The 20008-nt window shown below is 36.2% G+C and overlaps 1 long non-coding RNA gene and 1 other non-coding gene across 2 annotated transcripts; one reads left to right on the top strand and one right to left on the bottom strand.

The window, feature by feature from the left end:
* Window positions 1–81: 81 nt before the first annotated feature.
* Window positions 82–2923, top strand: LOC110803562 (uncharacterized). Its single transcript, XR_002537508.2, has 4 exons — window positions 82–495; window positions 1177–1400; window positions 2055–2138; window positions 2677–2923. It is a non-coding gene; the product is annotated as an uncharacterized lncRNA (long non-coding RNA).
* A 14971-nt stretch (window positions 2924–17894) lies between these two features.
* Window positions 17895–17966, bottom strand: TRNAD-GUC (transfer RNA aspartic acid (anticodon GUC)). Its single transcript has one exon. It is a non-coding gene; the product is annotated as a tRNA-Asp (tRNA).
* Window positions 17967–20008: the final 2042 nt, after the last annotated feature.

The following is a 20008-nucleotide window of genomic DNA, read 5'->3' as shown; positions in this document are numbered from 1 at the left end:
CCCACTTCCAGCCTTATCCCGTCTCCCACATTTCCCCAACGGAGCGAATATCTATTGTTAAATCTACACCGTTTGAAATTTTGGTTAGGGCACCTAGAAAGCTCCGTCAAATACGGAGAATCCAAGGCTCTCCCCTCTCTCTCTTCTCCTATCTCCTCCTATTTTGTTTCTCTCTTCTCCTATCTCTGAGTTTCTGGTTTCTCTTTCTTCTCTCTCCTCCTATTTCCTTTCTCTCTCCTCTTATTTGAGGATAAAAAATGGCGATTATTCACTCCTCTCTCTCACCTCTTTTCTAACTCATAGTAAAATCGACAAATCGTCAAAACCAAATTCCAAAGTACACATTCCAGATCTTTTTGTTTGGTTTTAATTTATGGTCTTATTTTTGTTGTTTGAATTTTTTGAGGTTTTGGCATGTGATAACTCGTTGAAAATCTCTATTCACTATGTCAAGGAACTGGCCGCCGACTTCTCCTCCAATCTCTCATTCCACCAGTAAGTCACCGCCGACTTCTCCTCTGATTTATCATTCACCATGTCCTTTATCTTTCTAATTTATTTTTATTTTTTTAGGAGGTTTAATTTAGATTGGTAAGGTTAAGCATGTTGGCTTCTTTTTCTCCAGATTCTTTTGTTCCATTTGGATTTATTTTGCTGCATTAGATCTTAAATTGATTAAAACTATTTTGGGTTTACTGATTTCGCTAGAAACAGGCATTTAGGGTGGGGTTCGTGTGTGGTTCAAATCTGGGAAGAACTATTTAGGTTTTCTTACAACTTGTTGGCCCAAATGGGTTATGGGTAATATTTCTTCTTTCGAGTTCGTTTGGGAATTGCTGATGATTTAGTACAATTTTTGTAGGATGATTTGATCTAATATTTAGTTTTTTTACTGAATTTTGTGACGGATAATGCAATTGTGTGAAATTGGCAGAAGATTTGAGTGTGACTACTAACCTTAAATGGGGCTTTTATGTTAAACTGGAAATTTGGACCAACATATGACATAAATTAGATTTCACATTCATAGGTTCATATGACATAATCTTTAGGTACCTATGAATGAAATTTGGACCAACGTAGGTTTTTATTTTTTTAAACTTAACTTGGAAATTTGGAATCTTTAGTGGTGAGTTTGATTTGATTTGAGTTTGGTTTTTGTTTTGTTCTACATAGAAAATAACTTCAAAGAAGCTTCTGGATGCATTGGTTGAGGCATCTGTGAGAGATTTTTGTGCTTTACCTGACGAAGGAGACATAATCGATGCAGTCTCTCTAAAAACGTTGGAGTTGTTGCGCTTTGCTTTGTGTTTGGTTAATCTTTGTGACTATTATGATCCTTTTTCGCTATTCCGGTACTCCAGGCTCCGCTTCTTTTAATCGTTAACCTACCTAAACGGGTAACTATACATGTTTCATCATTAATTTAACTCTTGCTATTATAAGTTCCTGGAATTCTATGGTAAATTTCATTTTAAAGTGTTATAGCCAATTTATATACTTGGGCAAGTTTCTTATTCCGGTGCCTCTTGATTAGTGTTATGTTAGAAATTAATTCAATTATGAAGCCGCGTAACTGTGTGTTTTGTTACTTGCATTAGGAGGATGCCTTTTGTGAATTGCTCATAACGTTTAGGTATTCATCTAGGCTATGGTTTGCAAGATGAATGTAAGCTATCTTGTTGTTTTAGTCAATATACGATGCGATTAGGAAATATTGTATCATTAAAGTTATAATGTTGTATTGTTCTTGCTACTTTTTTTCTTTGTTCAGGGTTGCAGTCTTGGGTTTATGTCAGCCGATGTGCGTTTGTGTGTTTGAAACTGGTTATGTTTGTGGTAGTGTCTAGGTCTGATTACTTGAGGTGTTAGTCATAGTGTTTTATGCTTCGACTTGAAATACAATCAGGATATTTTGATTATTTTGTAAATATCTAAGTTTCTTCTGTTTTAAATCCATTTTATATCTTTCTGGTTTGGTTGTTGCATTTTATTTAAGGTTGTTGCATTCTCTTTCCCGATGCTTCTTAATCAGTGAAGTCCTCCATTTGCAGATTGATGGCAGATTGATGGCAGTTTGATGACACTACAACATATATTAAGTTGAAGAACTACTTTGTGGTGGAAAATGATCGGAGGTATGACTTATTAACATTATTATCGATGTGTATCCTTCGATTTTAATGACATATAAAAAATAATATATAACCAAGAATAAAACTCAACAAAGACATGCAATATTACAATTAATTTTACTTTATTAGATTTATGGAAAACATACCTCGTTATCCTGAAGTTTAGCTCCGGTGGTTATTGTATGCGATGACGGAAATTGAAATTTAAAACCTGCATACAAATATGAATTCACGAATATTTTAATTTTTTTGTTTAATTAGACGATGACCAACATACCTTATATTTTAAAAGTTTATTGAATCTGCATAACAACAATCTAAACAGATGAGTTCTATATCGGAAATCAATATGAATTTGAAAATCTCATTACAAAAATTCACGAATATTTTAATTAAGTTTTTGTTTAATTGGACGTTGCAGAACATACCTTACATTTTGAAAGTTTATTGAATCTCCATAACAACAATGTAAAAAGATTAGTTTTTTCTATATCGGAAAATAACATGAATTGTTCAAATTTTGCTTTTGTTTTCTTGCAAGGATTTGGGAGAATAATCATACGTGTATCGGCGCAACTTCAAGAAAAACGGTGATGGAGTTTTTGGAATGAACTGCAAATTCATTTGGGATTTTTTCTTCTTCTTAGAAGTGTGTAGATTGATTTGGGAAATTTTTTCTTCTAAGAAGTGTGTAGTGTAGACTTTTATTTTTGTTACGGAGTCTGTCAATTTTATTAATTTGTCAATTGTAATAATTTGTAATAATATTATTGGTTTTTTTTCCTGTATTGTTGACTTTTATTTACTAATTTTGTGGAGATAATGAGTGATTTTAGGGCTTTTATTAACCGACGTTCGTTAAACATTAGAATTTGACAGATTTGGTGCGTGACATAATTGATTTGCTGGATTGATTGTTTTGGTGAAATAAAAAGGGAAAATGAGAGATTATAGGCCCCATTATCTTTGACTTAGTTTCTTGATTTTATGTTTGGGTGGAATAATTAAGTTGTTGTTGACTTTTTGACGTTACATTGCCATAATGAAGAGCAGTATGCATTTTTTTTCTTTTGTTTACTGAATTTTTATTCAAATCAGTTTTTAAATTATTAAATAATTGGTTTTTTTATTGAATTAAAATTGGGAAGTTGCTTGGAGTATATTAGTTTTTTTGATTGGGGACACAAAAAATGGGATTATCGAAATTCCCCTCCCCTCTTCACTTATGTAATAGAGATATATCAATAACGTTTTCCTCTCTTCTGCATATGGACATAGCTAACACATTGATAGTGAACCACGTTAGTCTTTGTGTTCTTTGTTTACGTTCTTAACTGTCTTTCTTGCTTTCGTTATAACACGTACCATTACAAAATATGCACCATGAAAAGCAATAGTAGCAACCAAAATAGCTATTAAGACGTGCATGTCGAAATTCTTTTGTATTTCATCATCAAATCCTCCTTTCAAGTTATACCATTCTCTTCTTACACAGTTTTCTTAAATGTTTGCTAAAGTTGGACGAGCTCCACGATCTATTAAAATTTTAAGGGTAAACTTCCTAACTTAAAGTAAAAAATGCAGGGGTGTTCTTTTGCACGATGTCCAAAGTTGTCATTCTTACTTTGTTACGGGCCCACACATCTTTTCTTAGATGGCTAATCAAATAAGGGATATTATGGTCATCTAAAACAACCAAATATAGTAAATTATTACCGTGTAAGTCCATTTGATTTATTATACCTTCATTCCTCTTGTTGTTTTAACAAATACTTCAATATATTTTTTTCGATCATACAACGATGAGATATGGATAAGGTTTCTTTCATGTGCATCGACAGACTAACAAAAATATGGTGATTTAGAAAACAAAAACTTAATCACATCAAAAATACCCAAAGAACTTGCTACATGTAATAGTGTTAGACCCTCCATATCTTTCTTATATACAACAATACTATTGTACTCGATGACTTTTTCAACCATTTTTATCAATCATTGACTTGTAACATCGTGTATAACTCTCCATCCTCGGTTATCTTGCCACTTGATCAATCCATTGTTATGTTGCACAAGCAATTCCACTGTCTACAAGCTAGTTTAAGAATGGTGCAACACATGGATGGTACTAAAGCTTTTTACGGAGTATTATTAATTTACTCGTAAACATTTAATGAAACAAAGTTTAATTGGATTTTGTTATATGCGATTGAGAAAATACAAAATACAAAATAAAAACGACATAATAATTCAAACGGTGAAACATAATGAATTGTTTGAAATTGGTTAATTAAGCATGGTCTTTTACTGCGTACATACAACACAAGAATGTTTTTCAACTCTTTTTCATTTACTTCGGGGAAATAAATTCTGAGTAATTATGTATATGAAAACTGAATTAATTTTTAAAAAAATATAAAGGCTACTTGATTTCTCTAAAATTTTAAAGGTTAAAATTAAACAATTGTAAACCTTGAACCTTGTTTTTCTATTGGATTTAATCTTTGAGCAGAGTAGATACGTTGATGGAACTTTAGAACCTATGTTGTGTTAAAATATAGTTAGAGTCTAGTTTATCACGCGAATTATTGGTTATAATCCATATAATTTCACATTATTATATTTAACATATATTTTTGAGTTTATGTTAGGTCATATATAAAATACGTATGGTATATTACATTTCTAAATTATTACAAATATAGGATGTTTAGGTTTTGGTTACAAATATTATGTGTCATTCATAGTTATTACATAGTATAATATTATTTTGGTAAAATTTTGTCAATACACTTTTGAGTTTAGGTAAAGGCTCTTCTTATAATTTAAAATCTGTATAAATTTATTGATTTAAATAAATTTTGAATCAATAAATTTTGAGTGTGAGTTATGGCCCATATAAAACATATGTTGTAGATAATATGGTCAATTTATTGTTCTTTCCGTTCAATAATGATGTTCCAATTTAAAGTTTTGACACTATTCATAATGGAAGAGAATCATATCTTCTAAATTATTTCCAATACATAAGAAAAAATATATTCATCTGGGGTCTTATTTGATTCATATCAATGAGTACTTTAATAATATAAAATTTAATATTCTTTTTGATAATGTATAATTAAAAATATAAATGATACAAATGTGATATGACAAACGTGAAAAGTAGAAATTGGAACGTCGGAATGAAACAGAGAAAGTATACGATAGTTGTATTTTATTATTGGTAGAAATTTCCAGATTTTTGGAGTTTAGGAGTTGGGATCTACCTAAACTAGTCTTATATGCACGCGATGCGTGCGGAATCATTAAGAAACTTAAATTGTATTGTTACGACTAATATACGCAAAATCAAAATATAAATCTAGGACATGAACTTATATTTCCAAAGCTTATTGATACCTTCTTTCTTTATATGCACACAATGCATGCTAGATTATATTTATTACAGTAAATCACCCTAAATAATAGGTAAGAAAAAAAGCTCACCTACAGAATAGAGATTAAAAGTCATCTCTATTTTAAAAAAATCTAAATAATAAAACAATTTAATAATTCATAACCTATAACAATTCACACCAAACAGAACAAACTGCATGATAATAGATGGGGCAATTGATCCTCTTGTTTCACCTCAAGTCCCTTGCCTAACTTCATGATCATCTCTATATAAACACATATGCTATTATTGTTCTCCATGTTTAGATTCACAGCTATGCATAGCTTCCTGTAATGATCTTAATTCTTGCCTTAGCTTGACTTCTGCAGAAATGTTGAATTTATCAGTATTTGACATAAAATCCAACAAATATAATAAAGAAGGTACATTTTCGTGCACATTATCAAATTGAAAAGTATGTAATTAATTTCATATATTAATTTTTGCTGTTTATTTTGTCAAACCATCAAAGTATTTGTTTTTTTACTAATCCATTATTACTTAGCAACTTGATCAAATGGATAAAAAAAACGGTTGAAATCTTTGATTAGGATTTTGCTTGATTTTTCATATGACCTTGGGCATTTAAGAAATGCATATTAACATATGGTAAAAAAAAAGTAATGAACCTGAAAATATGACGTCAAAACTCTATATTATACCTAAACTAATTGATCCTTTGCATATAAGTTTTGTACAATCATATACACATATATTTTCATAACTATTTGCAACTGTCGAACATTTCAATGAAACAGCACACTTTATAATAATCAAGTACTTAGTCATACTCACGCGATTGCAACAGAATAGGAATATAGAATCAGCTGAACGTGGTGAAATTCAAGTTTAACCAAATTTTTAAAAAAGTTCAAATTAATAATCACCCAAAGCTTTTCTTTCTTCAATTTTGGAGTCATTATTTTGCAATACCTCCAAAAACTTAATCAAATGAAATCCAATTAAACAAACACAATGATTGAATAGTTGATGCCTGATTGAATAATTAAAGAACAGAGTAAAAGTCTCCAGAGTAATTAAAGAACAGTAGATGATAAACACATAACATCTGAGAAAATCGTCACAACAGAGTAGAAGTCTCCAGCTTTCTCTTTAAAACTACCACTCAGCAAGAAAAATTTGCTCAATGTGCATATAAGAATTTTTTGTTCAAGGAAAGCAAGCAAATCTAAGGAGGAAAAAGAGAGAAGATAAGAGATATATTCTGTTGTGATTAACCTTTGGCTTGGTTCTTAATGTAGACTTCACATCCATTGTTTATATAATCTAGGTATACCCAAGAACATAATAGAACTCGTAACAGCTAAGTCAACCCGAAACCCTTATACATCAATGAATCCACAACTTTTATGATTGACATCCGGGAAATCCCACAAATAGGAAGTAATTAATTAAAAGCAACTCGATTTAGACCATCATCGATGCAAACCTTACTTACAGTTCATCATCATCATCATCAAACATTCAAACTCAAATTAATTGATTAAATTAGCAGGAACTAAGAACGAATTAGACGATGAATCGATTACCTTTGGTTTGATGGAGAGGAATTGATGGAGTTGTTGGCTATTTCCATGAAATTGATGGAGTTGTTGGCTACAGTATTCAGTTATAAATGTAATAGAGACATTTTTTGTTAACTTGCTGGTATTTCCCCCTTGTCTCGGCTTTGTTCCTGCAAACAACGAACCACAGTTGCATTCAGAATAAACGCGTAACAATAACCGAGGAAAACTGAATTCTAACTGCAAGAAAAACTGTAGAAAATCTACAACAGATAACTTACTGAAATCATTGAAATTGAGTCTTCAGATGAAAATTTAATAAGAAATAGTGGGTGCTAGATTTTAAACTGAAATTAGGTAACATTTCATACCGTTTGATTATTCAAGAGCCTGTTAAGAAATTCAAACAAAAATAGGAAAAACACATCAAATAAACCAAATCTCCAGAATCAATTCCAAAAAAATAAAAATTTAATAAAAATTGATGAAATCTCACCAGAATTGGATAACGCATTATCAAGTTCAATAGCTTGTGCGCAATTCGAATAAGAAGCTCTCTATGAAGAAACTGAGCAGAAATCAACAAATTACCATATCAGAATAAAAACCCTAAAACTGAACTCTGTGGCTGTTATTTCAGAATAAATTGGAATTAGCCCAAAGTCAAGAAAGAGGAGTCAATTAGCTAATTAAGACCGGAAAGAGGAGTCACAGGAATTAGCAGGAAGAGGAATTAAATCAATTGAATCAATTGGAGTATAAGAACTCATTTATATTTTATTCCCCAGCTTCCAATTACTGAAATAAAAAACTAATAATGGAATTGGAATTAAAACCCTAAAACTGAAATAAAACCCTGAAAAAAAAATAAAAATAAAGAGATAATTACTTTTAATTTCAATTGAGCCTTCTTGATGATTTTATGGTTTATCGAAACATGATTTCAAGGATCAGATCTTCACACAATTAACCCAATTAACGGACCCTCTTCATTTTTTTAGTACTTTCGTAATAGATTAGGGCTTGTACTTCTGTCAAATATCACAAATTTCTACAATCAAGAACAACACTTTCACACAATTTCCCCCAAATTCACAACAATTTCACACAACAATTTAAAAAAAACATAATCAAAAGAATAAATAGTGAAGTAGAAGAATTACGCCTAAATCATGGTGAAAGTTCACATAAACAAATTGAAGAATACATATTACAACAAATACTATAATTACATAAAAATAATAAAGGAAATGAGGGAAGATTTTACCTTCAGATCTGAACTTCCGATGGAAATAGAAAAACGAATACGGTGGCTGCGCTAAGGAAGCGGCGGAGAATACGGTGACCGGGGACTGAACGACAGCAGCGATCTGGAGGAGGGTGAATTTGGATAGCAAGATCCTAATGTGGAGGTCATCTTTTCCGATGTTTCCGGCGTTTTCAACGGATTCGTGACGAACATATAGAATATAAGACGGTGATGGTGATGGTGATGGCGACGCGTCGGCAAGAGACGGAGGAGAGGATGAAGCGGGGAGAAGGTTTTGGGGGAGTAAAAGAAATCGGAAGAGAAGAGATGGGGTGAGGGAGGGAGAGGGGGGGAGGAGAGTGTGCGGTACTGCGGTAGAGACCACGACATTTTAGGGTTTGTAATTGAGATTAGCTGTTGAACGGGGGAGGGTAATTTTGTATTTTAGCAGGTGGACACGAAAAGTTAAGTTACCAAAATAACCTCAGGAGTTGGCTTATATAATAGAGATATTATAAATCTAGCAAAGAGCATTAACATTTCTCATACATAGATGGCAGTACAAAGTATTCTCCATAGAATATAAGATGAGAAATTGAGAACATAGATGTGCTTCAATTGTTTTTTAAAGAGCTTGCGTTTTCATATACTTCATCTGTTTTTTTTAGCAATCAAACTTCTTTGATATCATATGCCTTATCTTTCCTTTCTTACCAAACCTCATAGCACCCTTCATTGGTAAAACTTTGAGAAACACCTTGTCACCCACTTAGAATTCTTCGTCCCTATATTTCAAGTCTGCATAACTCTTTTGACGATCTTGTGTTTCTTAAATCTTTAACTGGATAGTCTTAACTTGGTTCATGTATCATCGATCAATTGAGGTCCTAGCACAACTGTCTCACTAATGTGACTCCAACATAGTGGACTTCTACACTTTCTTCCATATAAGGCCTCAAATAGCGCCACTCCTATACCGGCATGATAACTATTATTGTATGAAAAGTCAATCAAATCTAGGCTATCTTCCCAACCTCCTTGGAAATCAATTACACAAGCACGAAGCATGTCTTCGAGTGTCTGAATCGTTCTCTCAGTTTTTCCATCTGCGGCTAGATGGAATGTTGTACTCATTTTCAATGTCGTGCCAAAATTCTTTTGAACTCTTTTCCATAAGTTTGAAAGAAACCTTGGATCCCTATCTGACACGATATCCTTAGGAACTCCATGTAGTCTCACAACATATTTGATGTAGGCGTTAACAAGTTGCTCCATTTTCCAGGTCTCCTTCATTGGTATAAAACTACCGATTTGTTTAACCTATCTTCCACGACCCAGATAGTGTCATTTCCAACATTTGACTTAGGAAAACAAGTGACAAAGTCCATTGAAATACAGACCCATTTCCAAATCTGAATTTCTAAAGGTTGAATCTTTCTACGGGGTCTCCTATGCTCTATTTTGACTTTCTGAAAAGTCAAAAACTTAGCCACAAATTCAGCCACTTCATTATTCATTCTTGGCAAGTGGCAACCAATAGATCTTCTTCACATCCTTATACAACTTATCACCTCCTGGGTGCACAAAATATAACGTATTGTGACCTTCTCTCATTAGTTTATCTTACAATTCTTCACACTATTGAGTCACACACCTCCTCCTTTGTACCTCAAACTCCAATCATCATGGATCTTAAAATTTGTCTCTTTTCCTTGCGAAATAATTTCCTTGATTCTCTCTAACTTGACATCTCCAGCTTGATTCTCCTTAATCTCCTCAAATAATGATGGTTGAATTGTCAACACATTCATCATTCCCGCCAAACATTCACCATACATGATCTCCAGATTCAATCGTTGGATATCCTTGCAAACAACTCGTTAGAAACAACTAACGCATTCACACTATGGCTTAATTTCCTACTCAAGGCATCTGCAACTACATTCGGTTTCCCTTCGTGATATTGGATGTCTATATCATAGTCCTTGATCAATTCCAACCACCTTCTTCGGCGCATATTCAAATCCTTCTATGTGACAATGTACTTAAAACTCTTATGATCCGTGAATATCTTACATTTCACACCATACAAGTAGTGTCTCCATTTCTTCAATCCAAACACTATGGCTGCTAGCTCCAAATCATGGGTAGGATATTTTGCTTCATAAGGTTTCGATTGTCGTGATGCATACGCAATAACCTTCCTGTTTTGCATCAACACACACCCTAGACCATTCTTGGACGCATAGTTAAACACATCGTATGTATCACCCCCATTTGGCAGAGTTAACACTGGCGCGGTTGTCACATGCGTCTTCAAAGCTTGGAAGGCTTCCTCACACTGCTCATTCCACTCAAATCTAGCTTCCTTTTTCATCAAAGTAGTCATTGGTTTGACTATCCTAGAGAAATCTTGCACGAAATGTCTATAATATCCAGCTAAACCAAGAAAACTTCGAATATCTGTGACACTCTTTGGTGGAGGCCACTCACTAGATTTGATATTTGCAGGATCCACTGCAACTCCTTTTTTAGACATAAATTTTCCTAGAAATTCTACCTTTTCCATCCAAAGCTCACACTTCGAGAACTTGACATACAACTGTTGTCTCTAAGTGTACTCAATACGGATCTTAGGTGTTCTCCATGATCTTCTTCGTTCTTCAAATACACTAAGATATCATCTATTAAAAAAACTACAAACTTGTCCAAAAATGCATGGAATACACGATTCTTCAAGTCCATGAATATTGCAGGCGCATTAGTCAACCCAAATGGCATAGTCGTGAACTCGTAGTAACTTTATCTAGTCCGAAAAAGAGTCTTTTGTATATCGTTATCTGCGATTCTCAATTGATGATAACCGAACGCGAATCGATCTTCGAGAAGATTCCTGCTCCTTTCAGTTAGTCAAATAGATAGTCTATCGTAGGTTTTTTAATTTTAACAATATGGTTTGTGATTTTATGCTTTGAAAATCCAGTAATGGCATTTTGAATTTCGTGATTAATAATTTAATTTCTTTTAATTGTACATGGAATTTATATAGGTTGTATTAGAAATGTTATTTAATTAAAAAAAATATAAAAGTAAAATAAAGTAGATTTGATTCCCCATCCCTGTAATTTGAAACAAACAATAAGGGGAAGAAATTCATTCCTGAACTGAACCAAATACATGGTATGTGGAATAAAGTTCAAACCCATACCACCGTAGTTTCACTCCTGATTCCAAAATTCATACAACTCCGTGAACCAAACGCCCACTAAGAGTATACTTGAAGTTTAATTAGCAAATATCTGGTTTTTTTTGAAGTTGTAACATACTCCCTATGTTTCATAATGATGTTTCAATTTCTACATTTTACGTTTGCCACTGCAGATTTTATATCATTTATCACTCTAATTATACATTAGCAAAATTTATAAAATTTTGATATTACTAAAGTACTCATTGAGACGAATCAAACGAGACACCACATGAATATGTTTTTTTCTTATATATTTGAAATAATTTAGAAAATTCTCTTTACAATTTTGAATACTGTCAAAATTATAAATTGGAACATCAATATAGAACGTAGTACATCATTGTAGCATATCATCCAAACTTAAATGTGGCGCCTTAACTTATGGGGTGTTTGGTAAGGAGAAGTTTGAGGGGAAAAGAGCTTCTTGAGGTAAATTGGAGGCTTGAGTTTTTTTTTTAAAAAAATAATTAGAAGTGTTGGCCGGTTAGGAGATGTTTGGAAGAGAGTTTTGGAGTAAAAAAACTTCAACATAGGAGCTTTAATTTTGCACGTTTGAGAAAGTGAAGGTAAAATGACAACTTTGTCCTAATATTGCCTAAAATTGCAAAACTTACCAAACTTAGCACCCTACATTATTTCCCTCATAAAAACATTGTTCACGTCTCCTTATTCATTTTACCCCTTTTGCTACTCGTTTCTTGATGTAATAAATTACATACTCCGTATTAGTATTTTGAATTGCTTGAAAGTTATTGCAACCATGCTTGTAAAATCATTAAATTAAGAATTAGTTTTTTTATTTTTAACAAAAGGGAGAATAACTTCTTTTTTTATTTTATTCATTTTTTATTCAAAAAATAAAGAGAATACAATTAACATAATAAAGTATTTGTCTAATATTAATAAGAAATAAAGTACCCAACAACAAAGTAATATGTTGTCCTTGATATATATTTATTTTACATATTAAACATCTAATAACTAACTGCTAATGTACCAAATATTTTTACACAAGCAGCTAGTCAAACCAGCTAATACAAACAACTAATAGCTAACATGCATAGAGCTGGCAAAACTGACCCGGACTCGAAAATCTGACCCGATTGATCCGATCTGTAACCCAAAATTGATCCGAAATGACGACCCAAAATTAACATGAAAACAAAATAGAACCGACCCGAAACCGAAACCGACCCGGACGTGATTCGACCTGAAATGTCTCGATACCCGAACGACCCGAACCGAAGAACCCGAACCAATATTCACCCGATACCAAACTAACACGAACCAAAAATAACTGTAAAATTTAAATCACCTGAATCGATCTGAACCGAAGAGCAACTCGAATTTACCGATTAGTTTTAAATACAAGTTTTTTTCAACTTTTCATATTTTTTTTTTTTTTTTTTTATTATTATTTTTTTTTCGTCATCAAAGGTCAATTATGTTATTATTATTATTATTATTATTATTTTTTTTTGTTTTTTTTTACAAGCTTAACAAGCTACAAAGATCAAGTGAACTACAAGAAGTTGGAAGGGAGCCGAGATACAATCTGGGCCCCCACTCCTCTAGCTATGGCGAGCCCGATCCTGCTGAAAATGTGGGCAGCTGCCCGTGCCCCAATGTCCTGAGCCCTGGAGTACGTCTGGACCCGCTTCAGCAAAGAAACAACCCCTTTCTCTAATTCCCCAAAAGAAGAGAAGGAAAATGGAAAGAAATCGTAACCCAAAGCCTACAACGTGCCGCATACTTATCCTGCTTCCGCTGCGCTGCAACCGCCACAACCCGTCCCGGAACGAAGCCTGACAACCCAGATTGCGTCATAGGGGAAGACCCAGTCAAGTCAACACACACATCTAGACCGCCATCCCATGAGTAAAGCAATATATCTGCAGGACGAAGAGCTCCATCACTCTCACTAGTCAGCCCAACATCAACCTCCCTGCGAGCAGAAATCCCCGACCGATAGCAAATATCCAAAAGGGTATCACGAACAACATTATGTCGATGTTTGATATCCACAATCCCAGCACAAGACACGGCATGATCCCCATAAATGTCCCCGTCGAAAACTCGAGAGCAAGCAGAACATGGCGTCGAATCAGAGAACAACGGAATACCCAACCGATAGCAAAGAACCGAACGATAAGTCTTACCGTTCATAGTCTGGCCTAAACCCGAGATGGAGACTGCCCGCAACCAAGCTGAGGAGTGATCCCCCTGCTGTGATTTCCATAGGGCAACAAGACGTGAAGATAAGGAGTAGGCGGATTCCGCATCAGCAGTAACCTTCATGAAATATATGTCTGCCAATTTCTTCATGAGTGTAGGGGCAGCGATCTCACTAGGGCTACGCATAAGGTCGGTCTCCACGGTCCTATTGAAAAGACCAAGAGCATCATCAAAGGCCGGTCCCCGACCATCAACACCTGAAAGCCGAAGAAGCGAATCCTGCAAACCAGAAGACTGCAAACGGGATGCAAGAAAAGCATAATGCCGAACATCACCAGCTGAATAAACACTCAATCCTCCATAAGAATAAGGCAAGGTGGCAAGGCGCCATTGCTAGTCACCGAACCCAGGTCCCGAAGCAGTCACGATGCGCTCTAAAGAAGCCCGCAGAGCCACATCAAAAGATAATTGGGCCGCTTCGAAAAGATGAGGCGGACAAGTGCGCATAGCAAAGTAGAGTTTAGAAACTCCAGTACACGCACGAAGAAGCAACAACTCACACTGGGGATCATTAAGCTTGGCTACAGCATCCATCAACACAACAGTCTTCGCCACACGCTGCGAAACCAACTCCTTACAAAAAGAGGAATCCGTACTGACTGGGCCACCAAGCAACTTAACACCAAGCGTAGGACGAGCAATATCCGTAGGATAGACACCCTCTAGACGATTGCGTGGGTCCTCCGAAGGCCAGAAAACCTCCGTCTTCTCAACATTAACATGGAGACCTAAATGACGACCCTCCTCCAAAATCAACTCCAAGACCTGTCCCACCACCAAAGTGTCACCAACGATAGTGCCATCATCCAAGTACCAAGCCTGAAGAGATAGATCAAATGAGTCTCTGATTCGACACACCAATGGATGTAGAACCAGAGAAAAAAGCAAAGGGTCGAGAGGATCCCCTTGCTGCACACCCTGACAAGACCACAAGGTATGCTCCCCATAATACAGCCGCGCTGGAGAAGAGTAGCAGAATTCAACCCAACGCGAAAGAGCAGGACAATGTAGCCGAACCTCACGCAACAAAGCCGATCGATCAACTAAATTGAACGCATTCTGAAAATCCACCAATAACATAGAGAGTCCAACATCGTCCCCACGAGCCTCAACCAACCGATTGACAGCATGGAGAATGGCCTCACCACCTGCTGGAACCCCAACTCCAAACTGAAGACCCCCAAAGTAGTTTCCTAAACGCGGACCAACCAAAGCAGCCCCGACCTTAGAAACACGGCGCCTCCAAATAGTGCCCACAGCAATAGGCCGAATACCCCCACCAGGCTTAACAAGTGGCGTAAGAGGAGCACTAGCAATGTATCCTCCAAGCTCAGCAGGACACTTTCCAGCAAGAAAGAGATTAACTACCTGAGTGATAGCATCCACCAACTCATCAGAAACAGCTACAGCAGCACCACCCAAGCAATCCAAAAGGTGTTGAGCACGCAAGCCATCTCTACCGCACGAAGTACTACGCGGAAAGCCCTTAATCTGCTCCAAAACAACGGCGGAGGAAGTAGTAAGGTGATGATCAACAGGGATATCCGGTAAGGTAGGGACCGGAACGGAAGGGTGCTTTGCTTGCAAATCTGCAAGAGTAGCATCATTGTAAGGGGCAAGACCTGAGGAAGAAAGAACCCTAACGGCAGCAGTGTAGTGACCATCAGAAATCTTTCTCTTGCATTGCTTAATATTACGCTCCGCCAAATCATGGTTTTCGTCAACATCCAATAGAGGGGGAGACACGCTAGCCAATGTGTCTATGACAAGTTGCTCAGAACCACCGGGCACACCCCAAGAATAAATAGCATAGGTGATACTCTCTTCCTGTTGTCGCCGCCTAACACCGGAGGAACACTCACGATTACTTCGTGGAGAAAAAGTCTTGAGGACACAAAGAGGTAACACGAGCAACTGAACCCAACAAGCAATGTCATCTGGTCTGCAAATCACCTTATCAAGCGCCCCTTTCAGAACTCGCGAAAAACCCAAACGACATTTGGGAGGGATGGATTTCACCGAACGCAGCCGCTTAGACCATAAAGTGTTTAGAAGAGCAACATCAAAAGAAAAATGATGTTCTCGAGGCGCATCAGAAGTAGACAGCTCGGAAGCAGGAGCTTGTGGTTTTTGAATACCGTAGAGAGTAAAACGAATAGTACCATCCCCAGAATCAGGTGGGTCCACAAAAACCGTACTAGAACCACTGCCATGTCGACACCTAATACGATGAGTATGCGTCTTGAAACAATCTCCACATAGCCAAATTCCCATACGACGAAAGGTCACCTCAGCCGTAGAAAAAACCTGCAAATTGGTAGTAAGGGAATGACGGGTTACATCCCGCACACCAGTGCAACAATGACGATCCCGTAAGTGAGTGATCAGAGAACTCCTGACCAGACCACGCCCACCTCCATCCTGGCACCCGCTAAGACCCACAAAAGGGCAATGAAACCTCTCAACGGAACTAGCCATAGCAAAGCACTTCAACCAAAAAGTAACCACACCAAAACACCACTGAAACAACAACGATCACCAGACAAACAAACTGCCGAATATCGTACACCAACCACGTAGCCAGCCACCGAAAACCACACAAACAGCAACACAAACAACCGCACAAGACAACCATGTAGCCAGCCACCGACAACCACACAAATGCCACACAAACAGCAAGCCAACACCTTGCACCTGACAACCACACAAATGCCACACAAACTGCTACACAAACTGCTGGCCAAAGCAGACCACCAAACAACCTACCGGCGTCAAACAAGCCGCCGACGAACCTCCTGCACCCAGCCAACACCCTGCCAAACAACGTACACCAACCACGTAACAGAACCTCCTTCGAAACTCCACCAAACCAGATCGTCGCCTGCGAATTCACGTAAACCAGACCACCAAACACCGGTTGAAACACCCTGCAAAACACCCTGAAAAACACCCTGAAATACCCTACAAAACACCGCCTGAACCACCCTGCAAAATGGACCCAAACAGCACCTGAAAACCCCCTGGAAATCGCACCAAAACACCCCGTGTAAACACCTGGAAACCGCCGACGAACTCCTACACCGCCGCCGACGCACCACCTGGGAACCTCCTGCACCGCCGTCGACCGTACCTCCGAACACCGGGAACGTGGAAAGTGCCCTAAATGATCCTGCCCTAATCGCCCATTATTATTATTATTATTATTATTATTATTATTATTATTATTATTTTCTTTTTATTAATTTAAACTTTTTTGTGTTATAGGAAAAATGTTTGATAATATTATGATAATGAACACCAAATCTAAAGAGAAGTATCCTAATCAAAACTCGATACCCGAGAAATCCTATCCAACCCGAAAAACTCGATCTAACCCAAAAAATCCGGTATAACCCGGAAAACCCGATCCGATATGACCCGAACCAGAACCGACCCAATTATAAAAAACCAAAGTTACTCGAAACCCGAATGTACCCGACCTATTTATATTCCCTAAAACGACATGAAAGAAAAATATCCCGAAATGACCCAATCCGAATGGACCCGATCCAAACGACCCGTTTGCTAGGTTTACATGCATCTAGTCAACCAGCTAATAAAACAACTAATAACTAACATTCAGCTTCTCAAACCAGCTAACAACCGACAGTTAATGGCTTCTAACCAAACATACCTTACTTTTTATTGTACCATAACTTATTTTAATTTATTTGAGCAATTTGAACTTATTTTATTTAATATAAGTCAAAATAAGTATAACGGAATGGATATCTAGCTTTTTAGGTGTCCTATTTACATCACTAATTTGACAACATCTTTAAATGAGTTGAGATACTTACATATCTAAATGAAATTGTAATGAAGTTCCATTAAAGGTTAAAATTACGGAGTAAGAAACAAAAATGTTGAGTTTATTGCAAATGACTAAATATGGTAATGAAGTTCTTGGGAAGTTGGGTTACCATGTCGTATTTTCATAAAAATTGGTATAAAGAGAAAATGGGTAACTTGAAGAAAATAGCAAAATAATCGATTTTAAAAATAAATAAATAAAACCACACGCCGTTGCCGGGGATCGAACCCGGGTCACCCGCGTGACAGGCGGGAATACTTACCACTATACTACAACGACTTTATTTGACATTGAATGAATTAGGTTGTACCTAAATACGTAAATCGTGATCGTTAACATAAAAATTCTCAGACCCGTACTGGGAATCGGGGTTTTGAAATCAAACGCGCTCAAGGGGTTATTAATTATAAGGCAACTTTTAGTCCCTTCTCTTATCCACATCACCACCATCTTTTAATAAAAGTTATTCATCAAAAAATCAAGAAATAGACTATATCTTATTTACTACTCTTTTTAACTAACTTTATACATATTTTTCGTTTTTAAAAAGAAAATAAAAATCACAAAGCAAACACAAACCTTCATCTCAACCTCACTCTTATTTCTAAGAGCTACCTCTTATTTCGAGGATGTTTCAATCAACCTCTAAATAAGAGGGGGTTAAGAGTTACCACATTTTATCTAAGAGCTAACTCTTAAAGAAAGAGAAAAAAGTTAAGAGGGGGCTAAAGATAGCTAGTATTGATGCTCTTATTTAGCTAAATGTGTACGGAGTATTAAAGAAATGGATTAGTCATTTAGTCCTTTCCGCGTAATAAATTTTTCATCAGTTTCTTTTTAGTTGCAATATTTTACTTTTCACGCTTGTCAATGCATAATTTGAACAATTAATATAAATTATTGATAAGTAAAAATTATACTCCATAAAAAATAATATTTACAAATACTCATCAAGACAAATGTAAAGATCTCATATTAATATATTTTTCTTAAAGTATAGATCATCAAAACAAACGAAGCAGATTATATGAATAGCGCGAAAAACAAAATATTACAACTATTTTTAAATGGGGAAAAGTCGCATTACTTTTCTCAGAAAGTGGCAAAATTTACTGAGCAATAATGCTTAGTGATTGATTTTCACTATAGCCTAACATAGCAAACTACTCCAAACTGCGATATATTGAGTAAAATTGTATCAAATGCTTAATATTTTACACCATGTCACGAGAGTTCATTTCGCCAGGAAAAGAAAATCCAAATAACCTCAAAACAAACTTGGCATTTTTTTTGTATACATATGCTTAATACATAAAAGAAATAGTCTTACAAAACTACAAGGTCTTTATAGACCTTTACAAGAACTACATTAACAACATGAGCACTAGTTGCTCTAACATCAAAACCTTGAAAGGATAAACTTAAAGTAATCGCTCTCTGAGTTGGCCCTTGGCAGTTGAACTCTTGTTACAGGTAGCACCACTTCGAACTATGCGTGCCAAAACCATACACATGCTTCCCCGACCCATTTTCCTTTTCCTTTTCCACAAAGGGTGAAGATTGGTGAAAACTGTTGGAAGTTCTTGTTAGGAAATACAAAAGAAAAGAGTGTAAAAATGTGATTGTTGTTTTTGTCCCACATGGAAAGTATTACTCATTTCCTCTTTGTTTATATATTGGGTTGAAGGTGTAACTCTTGTTTGAGAAAGTGTGAGAGTGGTATGGGTGGAAACATAGCACACACACGTGCGCGCGTGCCGGCTGGCCGGGTTAGGTCGTTCCATGGGCCTTTGGCTCTTGGAAATGGGATGCGCGGGCGTGAGGTGGGTTTGTGGGCCTACATATTCTTTTCGTACCGGGCTGTTTCGGTTAAAACATTGTTACGGGAATCTATATGGATTACATAACCGTTGGTTTAATTAGCCTTAATGGCGGCCGTTACAATCTTTATTATTCTAGCCGTTTTTGGTCTCTTGCTTTTCCTAAAGTTTGATTATTTAATCAAACTTTGTACCTTCCCAAAATATATACACAATACACAGTTCCAGAAAATAAAAACACATGTTTTCTCTCCCAAATTGCTCTCGGTTTTGGGCATATGTTCTGACTCCATTCGGGTTTGTGCGTGCACACAAATTCGGAGTTGTGTTAATCCTGGAGGGCGACCGCTTTTGTTCTACTGCACCAGAAGGTAGTGCGGAATCGTCTTTTAGGACAGTGGTACCCCACGGCGCAACAATTGTTCGTTGCATGTTCATCCGATTGTTCGCATCTTCCAGATAAGTCTATTCTATCTACATTCTTATAGCAGCATTCATTTT

Source organism: Spinacia oleracea, chromosome 1 (assembly GCF_020520425.1).
Source record: "Spinacia oleracea cultivar Varoflay chromosome 1, BTI_SOV_V1, whole genome shotgun sequence".
In the NCBI taxonomy this organism is placed as follows: Eukaryota; Viridiplantae; Streptophyta; class Magnoliopsida; order Caryophyllales; family Amaranthaceae; genus Spinacia; species Spinacia oleracea.
This window is presented reverse-complemented; position numbering and strand designations above follow the sequence as displayed.